Raw genomic sequence first — 7500 nt, 5'->3', positions numbered from 1 at the left:
TGTCTATCCCCCTGGGCCCAAATAACTCAATTTTCTCCCATGAACTCTTTATGTCAATAGATTAGTTCGATCCAAAACTTGAGATAATGGGTGTAATCCAAAAAAAGATTCAAAAGCCGTTGTTAATGGAGTTGAAGTTACCAAATTCTGAGGAGTCGGTATTAATTTATGCCGAATTGCTCCAGATATAGTTCCGCGAACCACTTTTTCTAAACGAACTAGAGCCAATCCGAATTGATCTTGTAAGAGATCTGCTACAGAACGAATACGTTTATTTTTCAAATGATTCATATCATCAAGTGTACCCATTCCAAATTACATTCCGATTTAATGATTCGCAGCTGCCAATATATCCCGCGGTAACAAAAACGTATTGTTTGACGGTATATCAAGGTTCAGTCGCCGGTTCATATTTTCTCGACCAATCCTTCCTAATTCGCATCTTTGTTGAAAGAATTTTTTTTGTAAGTCCTTACATAAGGATTCCAAAAATACTTGATCCCCACCCACACAAGCAAATTGTTGATAAAACTCCAAAATGGCATTTTCTTTTGACCCTATTTTTTTTTTCTCTTTATCATTCAGGAAAGACAAGAAAATTTCTGGGTAGCAAACATTATCCAGAATTTCTCGTAAATTCGAATCCATAGCTGATGATAGAATTAAAATAGATATTTTCTGTTTCCTACTCACACGAGCCCATATCCTTGCTTTTCGATCAATCTCTAATTCTGATCTTCCTCCCCAATCTGATATTATGGTGCCGGTATAGACCGAAATTCCGTTATGGTCCAACTCGGATCGGTAATAAATACCTGGGCTTTGCAATATTTGATTGATCACAATTCTGTATATTCCATTTACTATAAAAGTTCCCAGGGAATTCATTAGAGGAATATTTCCAATCCAAATTGTTTGTTCTTGCATCTCCCCGCTAGTTTTCCAAATTAATCCCGCGGACACATATAATTCAGAAGAATATGTAAGTGATTCATACACAGCATCTTTTTCTTTTATCAAAGGTTCTGCCAATTGATATGTTTCCACAAATAATTGAAATTCAATTTCTTGGTCTGTATCTTCTATTTTTAGAAACTAATAAAGTTCTTCTGTTAAGCCTTGATCAATGAACCTACAAAATCCTTCAAATTGTATCTGATTAAATCCAGGAATTGTAGACATTCCTTCATTTCCATCCCGTAGCATTTGAACTCAATTCCCTATTTATTGAAAAATCCCATTTTTGGCTCATTCTTCATTGGATCATATAGATAGATCTAGCTGCGATGGAATTTAGATTCTGTTTACTAAATCACATAAAATTTGACACAAAACTCCATATATGAATATACAAAATGTATGAAATACGTATGAACGGGGCAATAAATAAAAGATCTACTCAAATTTGAAAATGCAACAGATACAAAAGGAAAGGATTTGATAAAACATTTTTATAAAAAGAATTCTGCTACTTAAATACTTAAAATTAGATTTTTCGATTTATATAATTTAGTTTAGTATAGAATATCAGTTCAATTCGACCATTATTATGATATTCGATATTCCAATCTGATTGGATACCAAAAAATAAACAGATACAGAATTTGATCCCATCGCCGAGATAAAGACAGAATAATCAGAAACAATATAGAATTGATTTATTTAACTAATCTTTTGACCCTTTCTTTTGTATTGTATGGTTACAAAAAGGATTTGCGGAGAAAAGAGATATTTTTTCTCTATTTAGTACTATTTTGTAGAATTTGTAAAATATGATTGTATTGTAAATCGGGTTATGTTTATTATATTAAATAGTCAATTTTCACACGTGCGGATATCTATATATCATATATAAGATACTCGACGGTCTGTGTAATTTTTGTTCTTGTTCCGGGGTTTACGTATACTCATAATTTTTATTATAATTGAAATTGAGAAAAAGAAAAAAGGAATTAAAGATTTTTCAATTTTTCTTGAAAAGACGCAATACTAATGAGTTATCATATTGATTTTCTTATGTCATTAGGTAAACATAATTGGAAATCAAGATCGTTCATGAAATTGCAATTAAGTCAATAGTTAATGGTTCCAATTTCTCATGTTTATCATGAATTTTTACTTTTTTAACTGAAAGTCCATATTTTTTGGTATCGATCGAATCAAAAATAAAAAATAAAAGAAAGATTTTAGTTTTAGGTTTTAGTAATGGATAGCAAGGAAAAGGGATTCAAAATGCAAGTACAATAAATAAAAAAAAATTCAGTAATCCAACCCAAATAATATTTTCGTTTATTCTATTTTGTATCGTTTTGGCGGCATGGTCGAGTTATAAGGCGGAGGACTGCAAATCCTTGTTCCCCAGTTCAAATCCGGGTGTCGCCTGGTTCTAATTAACAAAACAAAAAACTATAAATCCCTTATCGACTATCGACTACTATAACTAATATAACCTAGAACTCGCGGATTATTCTCCAGTCGAAGGGAAAGAGAGGAGGAGGTTTCTTGATACATACTTTATTCTAACTATACGAGAGTTCTCAAAAGTGAAAGTTTTGTAAATTCTCGTGGATAGAAAGATTTTTACTTTAGTAAATAGTGGAAGGAATACCGTGAGACCCATTCATTCCCTTCCATTTTGGTTACTGACTGGTCAGCGGGGGGGGATTAGTAATTGTGGAAAAGAAAGACGAAATACAGTTTGTATAAAGACTCAAAAAAGTCGCTGAGTACTTAAGGTATTAGATTGGTTCATTAAATTAATAGTACAAAATGGATATTCCAAAAAATTTTGACTCTGTACCATGGATTTCACTATTATTAGTAAACAATAATGGAATAATTCCTTCATATTTATAGAAATAGGGGACATAATTCAGATGGATATTGTAAGTCTCGCTTGGGCTGCTTTAATGGTAGTCTTTACGTGTTTATATTTCGATTGAGTTTTTAGTTGACTCTAGAAATATTCCTTAATTAATTACTCATTGAGTTTTTAGTTGAGGAATAAAATTGTATCATTTGTTTTAGATTTATAGATCGCTCCAGAAAGTGTTTTTCATTTTTAATTAAAGATAATAAAGAAATGTCAATAAAAGAAATATTTAACTAATTCCCATGTTTATATTTCGATTCGAAACGAAATGAAATCTAGATGATAGGAAATAGATTTGATTTTATTGTGCTTTATCGAGTTTTACGTGTTAAAAATGGATGAGGTTTACTATTTCTTTTTCATTTCAAAAAGATCGAAGAAGTTTCCACACCATAGAACTCTTTCAAGCATCTATCCACTCGTCAATCAATTCAATTACTTTACTTCTTGAGTTGGCAATGATAAAAAAAGATTACTAAGTTGGTTTTTTATTAAGATATACCATATTTTTCTTTCTTTGATTCTTTTGGCAGATACTGCGTTTATATTTTAAAGAACTCGAAATCGCAGAATCAAGTTATAAAATAAATGTAAGGTAAGAGTTGCCTTTCGATTATTTCGGATTTATCAAACTTAATCCAAATGGATCAAATAGATGGAGCAAAAAAAGAGAATTGGGATCGCTATGTACATACCATATATGAAGATATATATTGTGGATTGATCGATATTCAATTAAGTTTGTATCTTTATTCGAGTTATAGGACAACTTCCTACACGAAAAAAAAAAACACTAATCGAATTAATAGTATAGAAAGATTCATATGAATCTTTCTACCATACTATTAATTCTCATTGAATATTGCTGATTTTACCCTGCTCATTTCAATTAAAAAATGAAATTGGAATTTTGTTTTGATTTTTCAATCATTAATAAAGAACTAAGAAGTCAAGTTTCATTCAAATTAATCATTTTGGCTGACCATTTTTACATAAATAATAAGTAAAAAAGTAGTAGGAACTAGAGTGAATAGTGCAGTAGCAACTAATGCGAGAATATTTACTTCCATAATCTCATCGTTTTTTTACTTCGCATTAAATCGGGATTTAATCCCATAGAGATGATAAAAATTTTACCTGTAAATTTGAATTCAATGGAATGAATTACTTCTTCATGATATTGAATCAGATTAATATCATGAATACAATATCTGAGCTATCATATCAATTCGCCGTCGCGAATTGAATAGTATAACATAGGAAGATCTTTTATCGATACTGAATCCAAAAAAAAAATGGGATTTGTCATCTAATCAACAATTCCGTTATTTAGAATTCTTTATTCTTTTTCCATAATCTGTCGTCTTCCTTGTACAATAAACCATCTAATGAAGTTTCACTTTTCCTTTTCCACTCACACTGGTTACAAAACCCCCAAAACAATAAATAAAAATTAGAATATTCTAGAAAATTCATTTTCATTATTTTTTTAGGATGTTTGTTCTTAGAACTTTTACTTAATAAAACTTTAATAAAAAAAAATTACAAACAAAAGTCTTATTTTTTATTTAGTATTATTAATAATTAAAAACGGAAAATTAAGAAAAAACGAAAAAAGGATTCTTCAGTACTTCATTACAAAGAGTCTAAAAAGGAGGGGATAGGATCTTTCTTTGATCCTTCTTTTCTTAATATTGCTCCTCCTTTTCGTGAATTGAATACTAGGGCGCATATTTGAAAAGTTCAACGTGAAATTTGAATGAGATAAAATGTTTGAACTTGAAATTGGTTAGTCTTAATGATTCAGATGGGACAAAGCTGGGAACAGAAAGAGAGATAAGATTAACTGGAAAAGTATTTTGTCAAGATAATTTTAATAAAAAAAAAATGGGTATGAGTCTAGTACTAAATATCTCTTCTAGGAATCAGTTCTAGCTTAAATACTGATCATTATTCGATTTGTTTGATAAGAAACAACTAAAAAATCCAAAAGGAAAAAATAACTAAGAATTATCAAATGAATTCCTATTGAAAGTCAAATTCTATTGTTGTCCTTTTCCAAAAAAAGTGGAAAGATGTGTGGATATATTTTTTTATTTGATTATTGGATTCGTCGGGACTAATGGGGCTCGAACCCGCAGCTTCTGCCTTGAAAGGGCGGTGCTCTAACCAATTGAACTACAATCCCAGGGAACTACAGTATATAGTATCCAGTTTTTTTATGATTTGATTGAAAACATTTCAAGTTTGCATTTTCGTGTTGTAACACAGCCACAAGTGATATATTGATCTCCACGTGAATATACATTTTAGTGAGAACAACACCAATTACTAGTAAATTTTCCTTGTTTCAAAATCAAGTGAGAATAAATCTTTCAATAAAGAAAAAGGGTTTTCTTTTTTTTTTTCTATTTAGAGTTTAAATGTTTAAACTTAAAGATTATAACATAATCTCAATCTAGATCATAATTTCCATTTCCCTGAACAAAAAAAAATAGAGTATATAGCAGAAAATTGGATTCTTTTTATCATCCTTTTCGGAAGAACAAATAAAATATCTTCATCTCATAATGGATGAGCGAATTATTGAGCCGAGCTGGATTTGAACCAGCGTAGACATATTGCCAACGAATTTACAGTCCGTCCCCATTAACCGCTCGGGCATCGACCCAGGAAGAATCAATTCAATTTTAGGCTTATTCATAATCTATGATCAACTTCCTTTTGTAGTACCCTACCCCCAGGGGAAGTCGAATCCCCGTTGTCTCCTTGAAAGAGAGATGTCCTGAACCACTAGACGATGGGGGAATACGTGCTCAACTGCCATCATACTATGAACATAGTATGAGAAGTTTTTTGAAATTGTCAATATAATAGAATGGAATAATTCGATTCACAAGGATCTTTTCGGATTCTATGATTCCATAGAATTCTTTTGTCATTTCAATTTAATTTAGGAATTATTCATTCTAACCATTCGCTATAAAATATAGAATTCTATTCTATATTTTATAATTTAAATCTAATAGTAATTAATATAGAACTCGAGATAATATGAAATGAAAGAATCCTTTCATTAAGGGATTTGTCTACTATAAAAAGAAAAAAATTAGGTAGGTGTAAGTTAAACAAAACCCATTACTACTACCTAATCCGGATTTCAAAATGAGTCCCTAACTACTCTCCATCTACTTATGTATTGTATAGTATATAATAAGTTAGCGTATGTAATATATGTACATAGATCTATTTTCTATGTATATACATAGTGACTCGGCCATGAATTGGCTAAAAGGGCCCTTTTAACTCAGTGGTAGAGTAACGCCATGGTAAGACGTAAGTCATCGGTTCAAATCCGATAAGGGGCTTTTCATAAAACCCCATTATATTTGAACGGGGAATACAGATATATTGATATTTTTAACGTACAAAGTAAACAACTTTCTAAGTATAATAAGTTATACTTAGGTTATACTATAGTAGTTATAAAGTTGAACTAAAATTCATTATATTATAATGATAAGATAAGTCATTTCTCGAATCAGCAACTATTCCTATTTTCTATTATTTAAATCAAATTCATTGAAATGGAAAGATACGAAATGAACAAATGAAAAAGTAAGTGGACCTAACCTATTGAATCATGACTATACCCGCTATTCTGATATTCAAATTTGATAGAGATTCAATTGGAACATTTGACCTTTTATTTTTTTCTTTAAACTCTGCATGAATTTTTCGATAGTTCTGATTAAATCTTTGTATTCCTAGCTGAATAAATTGGCTAGTCTTTTCCTCCTAAAGAGTCGAAAAGTTCTATTACAACTCACAACAATAAAAGCCATTTTCCATATCTTTATTTTCTTTGATTTCAAAACGGAATGAATTTCGATCTTATCTATCGAATAAGATTTCGATATAGTGTAGTTTCATGTACCAACTATCTCTATATCTATGCATCCCGTATTTATGTTCCGACAATGGGATGGAGACTGCATGTGTGAAAGAAACTTTCATTTCAAGTTTCCTATTTTTTACTTAAATTTAAATTCCATACGATATTCAATAAACAATCAAAAAATAGGAAATTCGATATTTTTTGAATAGATAAAAAGTAAATAGAAAAATATTTGAAGTATCTTTCTTTCTTCGACCCGTGAAAATGAAACAATATATTCTGACATTTACAACTGATCTGAAAGAAAAAAACAAACTATAAACAGACAAAAAATAAACATATAAAGAAGAGTCTCTAAAGATAGTTATTTCTTTATACTCCATTTTACGAACAAGATGCAACAATAAGCTAAATTTAATTAGATTTTCGGTTAAAAGGGTTGGTTTGAAGATCAATCCATAGGGAGAGAGGAGATCTGTTTTTCCTTGAAGAACTCATTTAAAAATGAGTAGTTGGGTCTAATAAGTTAAAATTAAGAAATAATTAAATTTAGGAATTTACTTTAACTTTAACCTAAGTTAATTTATGAACCACTAAAGGATTTTTTTTTTCGAAACCCTATAGCTTAAGGGTCAATGTACGAGAAATCAAATCATCCATAAATGAAATGATGAAGTTCTCGGACTCCAAAAAAAACTATGGGGTGCTCGGAAATGGTTGAAGTAGTTGA

The 7500-nt window shown here is 30.2% G+C and overlaps 2 pseudogenes; one reads left to right on the top strand and one right to left on the bottom strand.

Annotated features, from left to right (window-relative positions):
* LOC130824198 (DNA-directed RNA polymerase subunit beta-like) overlaps positions 1 to 1267 on the bottom strand; it is a 3201-nt pseudogene extending 1934 nt beyond the window's left edge.
* Positions 1268 to 7142: 5875 nt separating this feature from the next.
* Positions 7143 to 7500, top strand: part of LOC130823294 (photosystem II D2 protein-like) — a 2753-nt pseudogene continuing 2395 nt past the window's right edge.

This window comes from Amaranthus tricolor, chromosome 9, assembly GCF_026212465.1.
Source record: "Amaranthus tricolor cultivar Red isolate AtriRed21 chromosome 9, ASM2621246v1, whole genome shotgun sequence".
In the NCBI taxonomy this organism is placed as follows: domain Eukaryota; kingdom Viridiplantae; phylum Streptophyta; class Magnoliopsida; order Caryophyllales; family Amaranthaceae; genus Amaranthus; species Amaranthus tricolor.
The sequence above is the reverse complement of the archived record's forward strand: the minus strand, read 5'-3'. Positions and strand labels throughout refer to the sequence as shown.